Source organism: Chelonia mydas, chromosome 2, assembly GCF_015237465.2.
Source record: "Chelonia mydas isolate rCheMyd1 chromosome 2, rCheMyd1.pri.v2, whole genome shotgun sequence".
Taxonomy (NCBI): Eukaryota; Metazoa; Chordata; order Testudines; family Cheloniidae; genus Chelonia; species Chelonia mydas.
The window spans coordinates 107,667,604-107,685,228 of NC_057850.1; the positions used below are offsets into that span (position 1 = coordinate 107,667,604).

The 17,625-nt window shown below is 44.9% G+C and overlaps 1 long non-coding RNA gene across 1 annotated transcript in view; it reads left to right on the forward strand.

Annotated features, from left to right (window-relative positions):
* Positions 1-1,007: 1,007 nt before the first annotated feature.
* LOC122464192 overlaps positions 1,008-17,625 on the forward strand; it is a 30,154-nt gene continuing 13,536 nt past the window's right edge. Inside the window, exon 1 of the long non-coding RNA XR_006288131.1 lies at positions 1,008-1,106. This is a non-coding gene — a long non-coding RNA (uncharacterized LOC122464192). The remainder of the gene's footprint in view (positions 1,107-17,625) is intronic.

Below are 17,625 nucleotides of genomic sequence, written 5' to 3' on the forward strand. Positions count from 1 at the left end.
AAAATTGAATAAAGCAAACTCATCTGCCACATATCTGTTTTAGGTAATATTTTAATCAGTCAACTAAAAGATTTAGGCCTAAATTGAAAACATGTGCAATGATCTCAGTTGCTTAACTTTGGACACCTTCAGGGTATCTGATGTTTAGAAGATGGATATTCAGCGGTCTCAGAAAAAACTAGATCCCTAATTGTTTATTTTACATTTTAATAGTGCTTAGAAGCACTGAGAGGATAGGGCCCCATTGGGCTAGGCATATATATTAATTACACACACACAGAAAAGATGATCCCTGCCCCCAAAGAACTTGGAGACTCAAAAAATGTAGGCATACAAAATTATTAGTCGCTTTTGAAAATCTGGGACTTAAAGTGAAGCTGTACAATGAAAAGTGATTTGGTAAATGTAGCACAGGGGGGATGCCATGTTCATAGTGTCTCAGTAACTCCAGATCAGCTTTCCAGTCTTAAGGGAGGATGCATATTCCTCCTTGCTCTGCCACCAGTAGTTTCCCCTTCTCCCAGTCCACTCTCTACTCAGCTGCAGATATCCAGCCCTGGGTCGCACTATCCATGGGGTAAGAAGAAAGAGGAACAGTGCTGCAGAGATAGACACTCAATACTTTGTAGGATGGGTAAAATTCCCAAGGGGCAGTCCCTTCATACTGGAAGTCAGAGGGAAACAAACAATTTATTACTGTACTATTAGTTAACAATTCTGTTGACAGTATGTGAACCAGAACAAATTCCATCTCTTCTAGAGTCTGCATTGGCTCTTTAGGGCTAAGAGGAGTGAAAAGCAATAAACGCTTACTTTGGTCAGTAAAATCAACAGCTAGGACTCTCAATGCATGCAGGGAACACAGCAGCCAAGTTAGAAGGTGCCCAATATAGAGAGAGACATTTTCAGAGCAGAATCACACTTCAGAATGCCTGTGTGTATTACATGAGTTAATTAGCACACCAGGTGCCTGCTGTGTTCTTAATGGCTAGAAGTTCCTGGGAACAGCTGAGAGAGGATACTAATGGATTAGTCAACACCCATGTTTAATTAGTTTGTCTAGATCAGAGCAGTGCTGACTGGAATGTGTGCTGGCTTCTAAACAGGTTAGATCGGGGTGGGCAAACCTTTTGGCCCAAGGGCCACATCAGGGTTCCGAAACTGTATGGAGGGCCTGGTAGGGAAGGCAGTGCCTCCCCAAACAGCCTGGCCCTCACCCCCTCCCCACCCCCTGACTGCCCCCCTGAGAACCCCCAACCCATCCAACCCCCCTGCTCCTTGTCCCCTGACAGCCTCCTCCCAGGACCCCCTGCCCTAAACCACCACCCCTGACCCCTATCCGCACCCCTGCCCCCTGCCAGGCCCCCCGAGACTCCCATGCCTATCCAACCACCCTGTTCCCCGTCCCCTGACCCCCTCCCCCAGAACCACCCCCTGACTGCCCCCGGAACTCCCTGCCCCTTATCAAGCCCCCCTGCTCCCCACCCCCTTACCATGCCACTCAGTGCACCAGGACTGGCAGCCGTGCCGCCCGGCCGGAGCCAGCCACGCCGCCGCGCAGCCTAGAGCACCGGGGCAGGCCGGCGGCTCTCGCAGCCGCACTGCCCAGCAGGAGCTCGCAGACCCGCCGCCCAGAGCGCTGGCAGCACGGCGAGCTGAGGCTGCAGGGGAGGGGGGACAGCAGGGAAGGGGCCGGGGGTAGCCTCCTCAGCCGGGAGCTCAAGGGCCGGGCATGAGGGTCCCGTGGGCCGGATGTGGCCTGCGGGCCGTAGTTTGCCACTTCTGGGTTAGATTGTCATATTGTTCTGCAGAAAGTCTTTGGCTTTTCCTTTCTTTCTGTTCTGTGTTAAATAAAAGTGAAGCAGCATTCTCTTAAAGCTGTCAGAGAGAATGCCTTGCAAGCCTTTGTTATATAACGCTTACTTTCAGTTACTCTTATCTTCATCATGAAAAGGGCTCACATATTAGAGCATGTTAAGACAAAATAATTATACGTTGGGCCCAGTCTTGCAACCCTTACTCGACAGAGTATATCCCATGCCGATATTTATCCATTCACATAACACAAGACCATTGGATTACCCAATGAAATTAATAAGCAGCAGGTTTAATACAAACAGAAGAAAGTACTTCTTCACACAACACAGAGTCAACCTGTGGAACTCATTGCCAAAGGATGCTGCGAAGGCCAAAGTATAACTAGGATCAAAAAAGAATTAGGTAAGTTCATGGAGGATAGCTCCATCAGCAGTTATTAGCCAAGATGGTCAGGGATGCAACCCCATGCTCTGGATGTGCCTAAACCTCTGACTGCCAAATGCTAGGATTGGACGACAGGGAATGGATCACTTGATATTTGCTGAAGCACCTGGCACCTGGCCGCTGTGGAAAGACAGAATACAGAACTAGATGGACCATTGGTCTAATAGTATGGCCATTCTTATGTTCTTATTGTAATATCATTCCTCTCTGGTATTAGAAGTGAAAGTAGAAACAAACACAACCTCCTCCTGCTTTTCAAGCATTATTTTGTGGAGAGTTAATCCTTATTTACTTTGAAAGTCACAATTTAATCTCTTTCTAAATCAGTTCTAAGTGTTTGGGTTTTTTAAGAAAATAAATCAGCAAATATTTGGTTCTGAGAGGAAAACGAGTACCCCAGAGCAGTGGTCTCCAACCTTTTTATGCACAAGATCACTTTTTGAATTTAAGGGCAACCTAGGATTTACCCCTTCCCTTCCCTGAGGCTCTGCCCCACTCACTCCATCCCCACTCCCTGTTGCTCGCTCTCCTCCACCCTCACTCACTTTCTCCGGCCTGGGACAGGGGTTGGGATGTGGGAGGGGCTGGGGCTGAGGGATTCAGAGTGTAGGAGGGGGCTCTGGGCTGAGGCTGGGGCAAAAAGTTGGGGGGCAGGAGGGAGTGAGGGGTGCAAGCTCTGGGAGGGAGTTTGGGTGCAGGAGGGGGGTCTGGGATGGGGCAGAGTATTGGGGTGCACGAGGGGGTACAGGGTGCTGGCTCCAGGAGGGGGCTTGGGGCTGGGGGTTTGGGGTGCAGGAGGTATAGGATGCTGGCTCCGGGAGGGGGCTCAGGGCTGGGGGTTGGGGTGCGGGCTCCTGCCGAGTGGCACTTACCTTGGGCGGCTCCCAGTCAGTGGTGCAGCAGGGCAAAGGCAGCTCCCTCCCTGCCTTGGCCCCACGCCGCTCCTGGATGCGGCCAACATACCCTGCAGCCCCTGGGGGGGGAGGACGTGGCTTCGCGCGCTGTCCCTCCCTGCAGGCACCGCCCCCGCAGCTCCCATTGGCCACAGTTCCCCATTCCCTGCCAATGGGAGCTCTGCGGGCGGTGCTTGTAGGCAGGAGAAGCGCACGAAGACCCCTTCCCCCCGCCCTCCCAAGGGGCAGCAGAAGCATGCTGTCCACTTCCGGGAGCAGTGTGGGGCCAGGTCAGGCAGGGAGCCTGCCTTAGCCCCGCTGTGCTGCTGGACTTTTAGCAGCCGGAGAGCACGATCGACTCTCAGAGGTTCCAGGATCGACTGGTCGATTGCAATCTACCATTTGGTGACCACTGCCCCAGAGAAATGCAAGCTAGTAGTTTGAGTGCAAGCCAGGGAGCCAGGAATTCACACGCCCCTTCTTTGGCTCTAATGCTGGCTCCTTCTGTGGCTTACGCAAAGAAAAAATTGTCATCTACATTTTCCATATGTTCTGAATTCTTTTTTAATACTAATGATTTATATATAAGCACTTTTCATCTTGAAGGATCTCTCAGTGCTTGACAAAACAGTATAAATAATAAAATAGAGTAGAAAATATCTACATTGTAAAACATAGACATGACAATTACATGCAAAACATACTACTAATCTACTGAATTGCTCGGAGAGTCCTATTATCCCGATTCACTTTTATTGCTCCATTTTATGACCACGTTATTTGTGTGTAAGTAGGGCTTTCCCCTTTTTAACCAGCACCCTCCTGCCTAATTCATTCAGTGATGACATAACCTAGTTGTGGTCATTTCCATGATGAATTGGATTTGTCAGACTCTGGACTGTGGTCTTATAATGTGCCATATCATTACATTTGTTTGCATTAAGACTCCAGTTAACTGAATAACCTCCTTGTCTTTTATTGGAAAGAGTCCACAGCTTTATTGAGTTACATAATTTACAACCAATAGCATAATCAATAAAACTTTAACAAACACGTAACCTTGGACAAACCTCATATATTGATTTATTTAAATATTCTTACAAGGTCTGCCTCTAGCTTGAAATATAGTCCCAGCAACAGCAGCGAAAGTTGCTAACCTTAAAGACACACAGTGTAGAATAGAAAGAATTATCTACTTGGAGACACCTCATCCATCCTTTAAATTCCTCAGCTCTATGCCAGAATTGTCGTCTCCCAGAGCCTCACAGTGCCCTATGGCAGTAAAGCTTTCTACTCTCCCAAAACCTAATTTCAGTTTACAAATGGAACCCTCCTAGCTTCATCTCTCCCACAGGTTTCAGAGACTCTCCCTGACTTCCTTTTTCTGTCTTTGAGGAAAGGGATATCTGGGATCCCAAGGAGATTCTTTTTAGCTCATGTGTAGCCTTTGACTTTGGAGAAGGTCTGATGCTCTCACCCTGGCCTTTTCTGCACTGGGAAAATGCATCGTATTAGAAAACGTATTAACTAACATGAAACATGCACTAGGAAACTAGCATGCACAAGGACAGTCATTTTTAAGAATGTGTTAGCGTGTCATGATTAACCCTGAGGGCAAGAGGGTGAGATCTTAGACTTAACTACAACCAGCTAATGCATTTTAAAACATGACCTGTCCCTGTCTATACTAAGTTGTGTTTAACATCAGGTAGGTGTGACATGCTGGGGTGCAATCCAGACCAGTCAGGGGCTGTGTCTCCTCACCCTGCAACCTTGGGTGCCTTACAATGCCTTGCTGCAGTAGCTTCCACCTGGGCCACTCACAAACAGACTTCCAACATGCAAGCCATACCTGGAGTGTGTGTGTGTAACTACAACCTGCCAGCCACACACAGGTTACACTCTGGCTTTTACCAGCCGTGGTTACTTCTGCAGGGTGACCCCAACATACTCCCAGTCCTGGATTATCCCCCCAAAATGTATGTCTTGTACTTCCCACCCCTCTCTTGAACAGTCCAAATATATTAAGTCCGTTGTTCCTTTAAGGGAATAATATACACTAACTTATTACCTTAAATAGAATTACCCAGAGAGACAATGTGAGTGAGGTAATCTTTTATTGGACCAACTTCTGTTGGGGAGAGAGACATGCTTTTGAGCCACGTAGAGCTTTTCTTCAGGTGTGGTAAGGTACCCCCAGCATCAAAGCAAAATGCTACAACTACATTGCATACATAGAGTTACCCAGACATTTTAACTCAAATACCTTGGATTAGATAAAACAATAAAACAAGTTTATTAACTACAAAGAGATAGATTTTAAGGGAGTACAAGCAATGAGGCATAAGAGTGAGAAATGGATACAAGAAAAATAAAGATGAAATGCTTTCTAGTGTCTAACTTAGTGGTGGGCAACCTGCGGCCCGCGGGCCACATGCAGTCCATCAGGGTAATCTGATTGCGGGCCGCAAGACATTTTGCTGACTTTGATCATCCGCAGGCACGGCCCCCCGCAGCTCCCAGTGGCCGTGGTTCGCTGTTCCTGGCCAATGGGAGCTGTGGGAAGTGGCAGCCAGCACGTCTCTGCGGCACACCGCTTCCCGCAGCTTTTATTGGCCATAAACAGAGAATCGCGGCCACAGGGAACTGCGGGGGGCTGTGCCTGCAGATGGTCAACGTCAACAAAATGTCTCGCGGCCCACAATCAGATTACCCTGATGGGCCGCATGCGCCTGTAGACCACAGGTTGCCCACCGCTGGTCTAACTTAACAAACAATATTAGATCTGAAGCAAAGTTTCTCACCCCATGCTTTCAACAGCATTACTGACAAACCTCTAGGTCAAGACCCCTCCTCCAGAGTCCAACAGCTGCTTCTTTTGTCTTCTCAGGTGCAATGAGTCAGAAGGACAGGGAGAGAGAGAGGAGGCGTGTCTTGGGGTGTTTGCCCCTCCTCTTTTTATAGCTTCAGTCCCCCTCTTAAATAAACCTTTCCAGCAGAGAACCAGGAGACAAAGGGTCTGTGTGAAAGAATGTTCCCTTCTGAGTTTTTTCATCTGTGTATGCTCACATGCAGGTTTTCTTTTGTTTCCTCTCTTCCCCCTTCCTGCTTGATGACTCTGTTTACTGATTAAATGCAAATTAAGGCAAACACACACTCCTTTGTTCAAGACAGGTCTGTTTGACCAGTTTGGTGCTATGCGAGTCTGAATATGCATTTTTAACACCATATGGGAGAAATTTAATAAATAATTTTTCTACACACATTTTATCATGATATTACTGATCAGCAAATTATGTCATATCTTGTACAGAGATTATTACAATAGTGTGTAGGGGGTGAATACAGGGGTGCATTCCATCACAGTAGGTAAGACTTTTCTAACATGATGTATCATGTTAAATTTATTTTCCCATTATACAAAAGGCCTCTGATGTCTCATGAGTGCAGTTTAGTGGATGATATCTGTATAAATGCAGTTATGGAATTGATACAACCTAGGAAGCTAGTATTTTATTATCCCGACTTCTCTAGTTTCAAGTCTATGAAAAAAACCAACAGACAGTGTCTGCTAGGGAATCTACATACATTATAGCAAGAGAGTTTTGCGTCAATGGGAATTTCACAGGTAATTTAAATCTGGATAAGACAGAGCACTAGAAAAAGCAATCTACACTCCTGCACTAGCATTATGCAGAGTAGATGATTTTATAGGTCTTTTCCAGCTTCAGTTTCAGTGGTTCTGTGAATATTACTGAGGTTATAGATATTATTAGGAATAATTAAGACGGTTAATGTTTTTCTAAGCTATGTAATATTTTTGTAACCTAGAGCAGGCCATTTATTTAGAAAACGTATATAGACTTTTCTTAGAGAATAACGCATTCATTGCCAAATGCTTTGAAAGGTTTCATTTTCAAAAGGGATGCGTGAGAGATGCTTCAATACAGCTTCCCAGGAAATGTTGGGGGTTGGTGTTCAAAGTTCCCATGGACCCTTTGTAGACTATTGTTCAACAGCCAAAACTGCTCCTTATTAGATCACTATAAGACAAGTGCCTGGAGGGAGTCAGAAATGAATTGAATTCTTTAGATGTAAATGATTGTGTGGGACCATTTTGGTTTAATAGATACCCTGGAGAGGTATCCTAGTGGAACATGGGAACTTTATTATAAGAATAATTGTTTAGCTAGAGATTTTTATCTCGTTAAATTAATGATTCACTGGGGGCTTATGCTGGAAAATGAAGGGAAGATTTCAGACAGAACATTAGATAAAATGTTTTAATGGAGCCATGTACTGAGATGGTCAGCAAAGATTTATAGGCTAGGGAGGTTAAATTGTTTAATATGAAAATTGCTATTGCCCTGTAGACACAGGGCTTCCAATAAGCTCAGAATCAGGGCTTCTGGGTATTGCTACACTGCAGCTGGGAGTGAGCCTACCTGCCCAGGTAGACAGACTCGCACTAGCTCAAGCTGAGCTAAAAATAGCAGTGTGGACATTGCAAAATGGGCGGTAGCTCAGGTTCTCAAGCCACCTGCCCCACTACTTTTGAGCTCAGGTGGCTAGCCCGAATCCCTGCTGCAGCCACTATGTCCACACAGCTACTTTTAGCCTGTTCATTCGAGTGAAGGTAGCGCACAACTGTCTACCTGGGCTGGGAGGCACGTTCCCAGCTGCAATGCACGGCTACATGTCCTGTTGCTCAGTGCTGTCTGCAAATCAGGGTAACGAAATGCAAATCACAATGTAACCTTGAGACCTTGGAGAGACTCTAGTTTTGCACGTAGCGAGCAAGGTGGGACGTCTCTTCTCAGGATTTAAAGAAAACTTATTGGCAAAACATGGCAGGACAAAGAAAAAATATTTAGGGTCATATTAAGGGTCCTAGTGTTTAAGCTACCCTGTAGGGGGTGGGAGAGCTCCTCTGCTTGCCTGGTTGTGGCTGCAGAAGTTAGGAATAGGCAAAAAGCCATCCAGGCACTCTGTGCTGACTTGTTTGCTTGTGCTGCTCCTCCTTTGGTAAAGGTGCGGAATGTGTTTCCCCCTTCTTCTCTCCTCCCCCAAAGTGGTGGCCTCCCAGCACCGTCCAGTGTGCCAAGGCCAAGCCTCCACCTTGCCCAGACATGCTCCTTCTGGTCTCTCCAATGCTGCCAGCAGAACTAGAGTCCTTCAACCCCTTGCATTCAGGGGCTTATAGACAGCCAAATAATGGAAGCTTCAATGGAAAAAAAGGGGACCTCCTGCATCTTCTTCCTCCCTTGCACATCTGTGCTGAAGCAGACATAATTTGGTACTAGGATATAAGGGAATCTAGTCTGATTTGTTGTGAATGAGATGATGAGGCTAAATAGCATAAACTGCTACTACACCAATGGGAGAGCTTATCTCATCAGCATAATTAATCCACCTCCACAAGATGGAGTGGAACAAAGCCTCCGGTCAACATAGTGCTGTCTACACCGGGGGCTAGGTCGGTATAACTGTGTCGCTCAAGGGTGTGCATTTTTCAATACCGATATTGCTCTGTAGGGTAGACCTGACCTAAGAGATGCCCATTTTGGTCTCAGGGGGAGTTGAGGGTGCTCAGTGTCTCTTGGGATCAGGCGCTTTGTGAGCGACAGATAAACTGGATGAAACTCCTGCAGAGATCCTGTGACGATGTAAAAAGCTCATTGTGAGGAGTACAATACACACTTCACTTACTATAGCTTCAGAAATAATGTCAGAAGAAGTGAATTTAAATTCCTCTAAATGCAATTAGAGTTGACAAGATTTCTCATGGTGAGAGACTGGGTTAAAACAAGAGCTAAAAGTTCCCATCCAGTTCATAAAGCCTTAGGTAGCTATTGGTAATATGAATTAAATTAATCAAAATGGGTAAAAGCTAATGATCCACTTGGGAACAAAATTAGCTTCTTAATGAAAGAAATGGAGTTAAGAAATTATAATAGAATATTAACAGATGTGCCCCTTGGAAATTATAAATTTGCAAAATCCCTTTACGTACATATTAGTTTGAGTCAAATTATCACTAAATCTGGCCCTGGAGATGTGATGTGAATTTATGCATTAGAATCTGTTCAGAGGGATGTGAAAACCTCCCTCAGGTGTTTTTACTGAAATAGAAAAGGTGTCAAAGAACATTTTTCTGAGTGAGAGCCTGGATATGGTTAAAAAAAAATCTAACTTTTCATTGTATTTTGCCAAACTCTTTTAAATTATCCTTGCTCTCTTTTATGGAGGTTGGATCCTTGGGAATAATACTCCTACAGGAAGTTCACATTTGAGTAAACCATAGAGGACCCAGTCCTGCTCCACTCCACGTTGATGGAATCTTGCTGTTGATTTCAATGGGAACAGGATCTGGCCTATCCCAAGAAACTGAAGTGTAAAGACAATTTATCTATATGGATCAGTTTAGTGAGGAACAATAGATTCCTCACAGATTAGAAAAATGTCAGTGTTAATTACAATGAAAAATGCAATAAGATTGCTCAAGTTGTGACTACAAAGCATTTATTTAAAAATGGTATTACTGTTTCCAGCCAACAACTTTTCTTAACCATTTATGGAAAACAAAAAAGCCACTGGGAATTACTTGGGATAAGAACTAGATTCAAGTCATTTTTACACATGCTGCTCACATCAGCGAACAGCTGGTTTTTGGCATTTTGAGTCTGTGAAATTTTTAAGCCATTTATAATAGCATGTGATTTGTACAAAAAATAGCGAAGAATTTATTTTTATTTTTTTAAAAAATATCACTCTAGGGTGCTGGATACAGGCATCCAGAGGCCAAGCAGAATGTCTAAGTGCTTATTAGAGAGACAAGGTGGGTGAGGTAATATCTTTTATTGGACCAACTTCCGTTGGTGAGAGAGACAAGCTTTTGAGCTTACACAGAGCTCTTCTTCAGGGCTGGGAAATGTACTCTGAGAGTATGTCTATGTTGCAGTTAGACACTCACAGCTGGCCTGTTCCAGCTGACTCAGGCTGTGGGGCTGTTTAATTGAAGTATAGACATTTGGGCTTGGGCTGCATCCCAAGCTCTGGGACCCTCCCACCTTGCAGGATCCTGCGGCCTGGCTAGAGCCTGAGCCTAAACGTCTACATTGCATTAAATAGCCCCTTAGCCCGAGTCAGCTGGCACAGGCCAGCCATGGATTTCGAATTGCAGCATAGACACAGGCCAGGTCTATAGCTATGTCAGTATAACCACATCTATGTCGGTATAACTACATTGCTCAGGGGTATGAAAAATCCACAGCCCTGAATGACATAGTTATACTGACCTCACCTCCGTATCGATAGCGCTACGTTGGCGGGAGAGCTTCTCCCTTTGACGTAGCTACCATCTCTCGGGGAGCTGGATTAACTATGCCAGCGGGAGAAGCTTTCCTGTCGGTGTAGTAGCATCTTCACTAAAGTGCTACAGTGGTGCACCTGCATCTGTGTAGCTGTGCCACTCTAGCTCTGTAGCTGTAGACAAGCCCACACCCAGAGTGTCCCAGCTAAATATAAATCGCAACAGACTGTTTAGCATAAGTAGTTATCATATATTTCAACGGACCATTCAAGGTGAAGTCATAGGGAGGAAAGGATGGGAGGGGGCAGGAAAGGCAGCTGGGTAGGGGGGAGTTGTTAGTGGGCTACTGATTGTTGTAATAAGTCATAAATCCAGTGTCTCTAATCTGTCCATGATTTTTAGTGTCTAGTAAAGTTATAAATTCAAGCTCCCAAGCTTGTCTTTTGAAAGTGTTGTGCAGGTTTCCTTTGAAGATGAAGACTGAGAGATCAGATACAGAGTAATTGCTTTGTGAAAAGTGTTCACTCACAGGTGATATGGTATTTTTGGCTTTTATCATTTTCCAGTGTTAGTTCATTTGAGAGCGCAGTGATTGTTTGGTTTCACCCACATAGTTGTTACTGGGGCATTTAGTGCACTGGACGAGGTACACCACATGTTGTGATAGACATCTGTAGGACCCATGGATTTTGAAAGGTGTGTTGTGGGGAGTGTTGATCATTGTAGCAGTGGAAATATGGCTGCAGGTTTTGCAGCTCTTCAGCTGTTGTAGCAGGGTCTGGGGCTGCTCTGAGTTGGTGTGTCATGGTCTGTGGGGAGCTCACATCTGATGATGAGCTTGGAGAGGTTGGAGGGGGGTGTTCGAAGGCCAGGAAAGGGGGTTCAGGAAATATTTCTTTCAGGATGTGGCCCCCATTGAGTATAGGTTGTAGTTGTTTGAAGATACCCCATATAGGCTCCAGTGTAGGGTGGTAGGTGATGACTAGGGGTGTATAGTTGGAGGGGATTTTATCTTTGTATTGAAGCAGAATCTCTGTGGGTATTTGGGTGGTCCATTCCACGATGTGATCTACTTCTCTGGTGGAGTGTCCTTGTTTGGTGAAGGTGGTTCTGAGTGTGTTAAGGTGTATATTCCAGACTTTCTCCTCAGAACATATTCTGTGGTATTGGCGTGCCAATAGTGGCTGTAGATAACAGATTTCTTGGTGTGTTTGGGGTGGTTATTGGCATATCAATAGCTCGTGCTATTTCATAGCAGTCCTGATGCCAAGGAACAAGCTAAGAAAGAAAGTCACTCCTGTATAGGATTATACATAACACAAGACACCCTTAAGCCTCATTTTGAGGCTTAAATGTTACATAGCCCAGTGAATTAGGTCTTCCTTCTATTTACAAGCAATAAAAGACTCAGCACAGGCAACAGCACCACAAGCTTCCCCATACTGCCTTGCCAATGTACTTCAACCCTGTTAGACCACAGAGGATTCTCCATGCATCATTCAATAGACTGCCAACCATTATACAAGGATTTGGCACAAGGAAAATTTGCCCTCAGGGCAACTTCATCCCAATTTGCATGAATCAAAAACAAACAGAAGGTGGACAAATATAAACAGGAGGGGACAAAACATGTCAAAGATAAATCTACCGAAATAAAAAGGCCTCCAGTTGTGCCTTAAAAGCGTGGAACTTCTCTGGGAAAAAGATATGGTATCAAAGGCTGTTGGGCTTGGTCAAGGGACTGAGATACTGTAATCATGGGCGGCGTGTAAACCCACCCGTTCAGGGAGGCTCCTGGCCCCGCCCCTTCTGCCTGAGGTCCGGCCCCTCCCCTCCCTCACCCCTTCCGCCCCCACTTCCCTGCCAGAGCACCGAGCCCCACAGTGCATCCGAAGGAGCCCTAACCCAGCCACACACAGCCCTGAACTAGCTGGCAGGAATATTCCACAGTCCCAGGCTGGCCAGCCAGAGCGCCCCCCAGCCCCGAAGCACTGTGTGGCCCCAGCTGCTCCGAGGCCTGGGCTCCCGGCTGGCCTGACCTAGCCCCAGTCCCCGCATGCTTCATGGAAGAGGTGCAGCCTGGGCTGGGGCCACAGGTGAAGAGCAGGAGGGGGCCTTGGGGCCACACCTGGCTTTTTGGGGAGGCTTAGCTTCCCCTGGCCTACGATATCCGCCACACATGATGACTGTAATGTTAGAATAAATGTACAGTAATAATTAGTGCTTTTTCTAGATAGATCTCCCAGTTCTTTACAAAGGTGAGTCAATATTATAATCCTATTATAATATTACAATCCTATAATGTTATAGATAGGGAGACTCAGGCACAGAGTGGTAGAGAGACTAGCCCAAAGTCACAGAACAGTTTAGCGATAAAGCCAGGAATTTGAGGTGTTTGGGGGTTGGAAATTCTGTTTTGCAAAGGATTTTTGACATTTGGATTCATTCTGAACCAGAATGAAAATTGAAAATGTAGAAATTCTTCAGAAAGGATACTTCTGAAAAGATATAGCTTCAGGTTGACTGAAACATTGTTTTGACATATTCAAAATGTTTTATTTAATTCTGACTTTTTTTAAATGTGTATTAAAATTCATATATAACATGAGATAAAAAAATTAGAAACAAAAAGTTGTTTCAAAACAAAACAAAAAATCAAAATGGTACTTTTCAACATTGTCAGAACTTTCCTCCCTTCTTTTCTTCCAAAATGAAGTTCCAGTAAAGTCGACTTGATTTCACGAAGCATTTTTTATTTTCATGAAACCATATATTCCAATGGAATATGGTTCACCAAAATTTCTCTGAGCAGCTTTACCAGGAATAAAACTCAATGAATGTGGATTACAAAGTATGGTAAGATATTTCTGAGTAACAAATGTCTTAGATATATGGAAATAAACATAATTAAAAGAAGTTCACTTTCATGCCATCACTAAAGTATGAATTGCCCAATTCATGGCTAGCTCCAATATTAAACTGTACTGAATGATAAATACAGGATCTTATAATTTAGATTTAATACCTGGATTATCTCAGGCTTATTTTGTAACAAGTACATACAGTTAATCATTGCAGTTAAATTTTTCTGTCATTTGCTGGAATCTCTATTATGCCTGCATGAGTTGAGAAAGGATACATGCACCATAACCTTGTTAATTCACACTTTATTCTCCTGACTCTTAATATGGGCCTAGTTCCCTATGTGTAAAATGAGAAAGATGGTGCTTCCTTACTTCATAGGTGTGTTGTAACAATAAATACATTAATATTTGTGAGGCATTCAGATACGAAGGTGATGTGCACCGTATAAGTAAGTACCTACTGTAGAGAAAGAATTTTTTTAACTTGACTGCTGTGTGGTATGTGTTTTCTTTGGCATTCTCCTTATCACAAATTCCTCATTATTTGTTTATTGAATATGGAGTCTACTCACTCAGATGTAGATTTATAACTATTTAAATACATTTATAACTATTACTAAAGTATTTCCACTCTCTTTGTGCATAATGCAATAGCAAGGGAGTACCTTGACTGAAACTCAGCATCCAAGGCAAGTTCATGCATAACAGGGAAGAGTGAACCTCATGGAATACAATGTTTTATGATTCTTACAAACTGCCTTTAGGGAATTTTAGGGTTTACAAAACTAGATTGCGTTTGTGACCCATATCCTTCCTGCTATTTAAACACATGGGGCTGTGATTGAGGAGCACACAGTGTGTATCAGAAGAGCCAGCTATACACACAGTTTAAGGCAGCAGTCCTCAAACTTTTGAGGGTCATACCCCCCTAACCCCTGTCCACACACCCTGCTCCCCCTGGAGCTGGGCCTAGGAGCGGGGCCAAGGCTTGTGGGGTGGGGTGAACACAGATGGGGTAAGGGGGCCGAGGCTGGGGCCACAGCTGGGGGTGGGTCTGGGTCTGGGTCCAGGAGCGGGACCACTGTCATGGGCTGAGACTGGGGGTGGGGGCAGGAGTGGAGCTGCAGTGGAGTGGCTCCACTCCTAGCCCTCCTCCCAGCCTCGGCTCTGGGCCAGGAACCGAGCCGTGGCCAGCAGCTGAGGTTGGGGACGGGGCGGGGCCGGCAGCAGAGTCACACCAAGGCTGGGGACAGGGCCGGCCACAGGGCAGGGAGCCAGGGGCGTGGCTGGGGGCAGGACCGGAGCAGAGCTGGGGGCAGGGATGGGCTGGATGGCGCTCCCTCCCCGCCTCCTGTGGGGGCTGCCCTGGGCCCCAATGCGCCCCCCTGACGTTCCTCCATGCCCCCAACGGGGGGGCATGCCGCACAGTTTGGGGACCTCCGGTTTAAGGACTACTCTAATTTACGGCCAGCTGCCAATGCCCCAAGGGGCCATTATAGCAGCTAGGGATTACTGGGTTAAACATTCTACCTCACCTGCTTCTTCCCTCTGCTCTGTGGCAAAGCGGGTGTTACGGGGGGTGAAGTGGGTGTAATAGGGTGGCAAAAGAACACTGCAGACTGGTGATCCTGGGCTGGTGGAATGTTCCCATGGGGACAGTTCCACACACTGCAAGCTAGAGCAGCTCTGAAGCTGCTCTAAGTACTGCTGGGAGCCAAACCTGCCTTGAGCCACCTCCAGGCAGAGTGGGAGCGAAGGACGGAAACTTACCTATGCCCTCACTTCAAGTGCAGTGATTGGTGCTCAGACACACCTGAAGGGGTGGCCCAATGTGCCCTTCTCTGAGGCTGAACTTTAGTCTTCCTAAACATATAATGAAACACTTAAAAGTTTCATGCTCGCCATAATTGCAGTACTTAAAGTGTCACTTCTAAGGAGCACTAGCTGTCTGTTATAAGCTCGGAGTTCATTAGAACTTATGCAGGTCTGACATTGAGTTGGGGCTGTTTGCCCCAGCACGCTGTTTGAGAGGACCCCCAATCCTAATGGCATTGCAACCCGGCCTCCCCTCAGTGTTTCTGTACCCCTAGTTTCATGATTTCTGTGGGTATTCTTTTTGTCTTCAATTTTTGTTAGAAAGGGCGGGCTCAGTTTCAGATTTTGCCCCAGGCCACCAAAGACAGGGTAGGAGAGAGACAGTTAGAAAGAGTCATTTGGATTGGAAAACATTTTGTTGTCTGTTCACATTAAAAACAACACTTTTTTGGTGAAAATTTTAAAAGGGCAGATAACTTACAGATGCACAAAAGATAATCCACTGATGCCATGCTGTCATTTGGATACCCTCTAGGCAAAAAGGATCAAAGATAACAAGCACATTAAATACAAATAGACACAATCATAAAAAAAAATTACATGCCTGATTAAAATATTTTTCAAAGCACTTTTTACATGTGCTAATAAAAGTCTCCATATGAATATCAAATGACTATTTTCCATATAAAGAGGCAAAAAATAATGACATCTTGGCCTTATTTCTGGTGACCATGGGAGATTTCTAAAGTTGACCTTTATCTTTTAAATGCACAGAATTGTTAGTAACGTATTTTGATGAGAATATCAGATGTAAGATATCAATATTAGTTGATGGTACCAGAACTGGAGAGAGACAGAATAATGAGCAACAATGTAACTGGATTTAGAGTGATTTGGATCTTTCAAGCAACTGGGCCAGTAAATAGAAAATGTAGTTTAAATAAGGCAAATGTTACATAATAAATCTAGAGGCAATGAACCAAGACAGACAGAGTACATTTTAAGTGAAACAGTAATTCAGAGTGAACTGACCAGAAAAGGAATTTACTCCGGGGGTTATTTTAGTAAAAACCCTTCAAGTCATTAGGACAGTGAATGGCTTGAGCACAAAAGGCAAATGGGATACTGGGGTGAATCAGGGAATAGAATATAAATCAAAAGAAGTGATAATATTATTGCACAAGGCACTGCACTTCTTCATTTGGAATACTGTGTTCAGTCACCTTTTCAAATGAAAAGGGCATTATTGCCCTGGAGTTGGTGTAACCTAGGACAGCCAGAATGACTGCAGATTTTAGGAAGATTTCCTGTTAGAAAAAGCTAAAAAAGTGAAACTTATTCTCTGGAGGAGAAGACAGCATTTTAAAGTGACCAAATAAATGTGTTCCACTGACAAAAGAGTTGAGTCTGACCGGTGGCCCTTTGGTGAATATCTGCCCCATATTTCAAGAGAGAGACAGATTAGATTACTGTCTAGTTTCTTTCTTCCCAGGACACTAGAAGCAGGCATTATGGGTGAAATTCAGGCCCCATTGAAGTCAATGGTAAAACATTCCCATTGAATTCAAGAGGGGCAGGATTTCACCCAATGCCTCTGGGGAAGAGGTGGGGGAGCACACTCACTGGTGTCTCCTGTTATACAACCCAAGAGTCCCTGGCCAGTGCATGAGAATGTGGGGCCACGGTGAGATGCACAGACCTTTGACTACCTGCATTCTTCTCCAGACCCAGCCGCACAGGTATATTACAGTAGCCATAATTTGGCTTTAAGAGTGTGAATAGACACTACTGTCCCATACAGGACTCCACCACGCCAGAGACGCTAGCATGTGTGTGATCACTGCACGTTTTAGTAGTGGCAGCTTACAGAAACTATAAACCCTGTTATTGTTAGGGTGATTCACCCTTAGCTCAGGCAATAGGGATTTGTGCTGTGATGCCAGAAGTCCATCCAAGTTCTACTGTCTAGCATATGTGATTCTCCTTATATCTAGCTCACAGAATAGTTAAAACTGCAACACCCTCATAACAGAATTTCTGCTATCGGTGCCATGTACCTTCTGCCAGCAGAAGGCAGGTCAGAGTACAGCTCTTGATTTCTAATTGTATCTTAAACTTCTGAACCTTTTTGTAATTTCTATATAACTAACTTCTACTGGTGGTTTTGGGGCAGATGGCTTACAAACATTTGTATTGCTGACGTGCCCTGACATATATTGCCAGCTGTTTATTGGGAGTTAAGGGGAATACAAAGGACCATCTTGAAAATATTATTGAAGGATCGTTTTGGACTAATGGCTCTGCAAGCAGGAGTGTAAGGGGACAGCCATAGAGGATGTTGTTATATTGTCCATACCTGTTGAGAAATGAGCCAGAGGCTGCCCTAAGTATGTTTCAGCCCTATACTGAAGGAGCCACTTCTAAGTTTGAGAAGGTACGTCAGTCCCCAGACTTATTTATTCTTTCCTGGTTATACTGT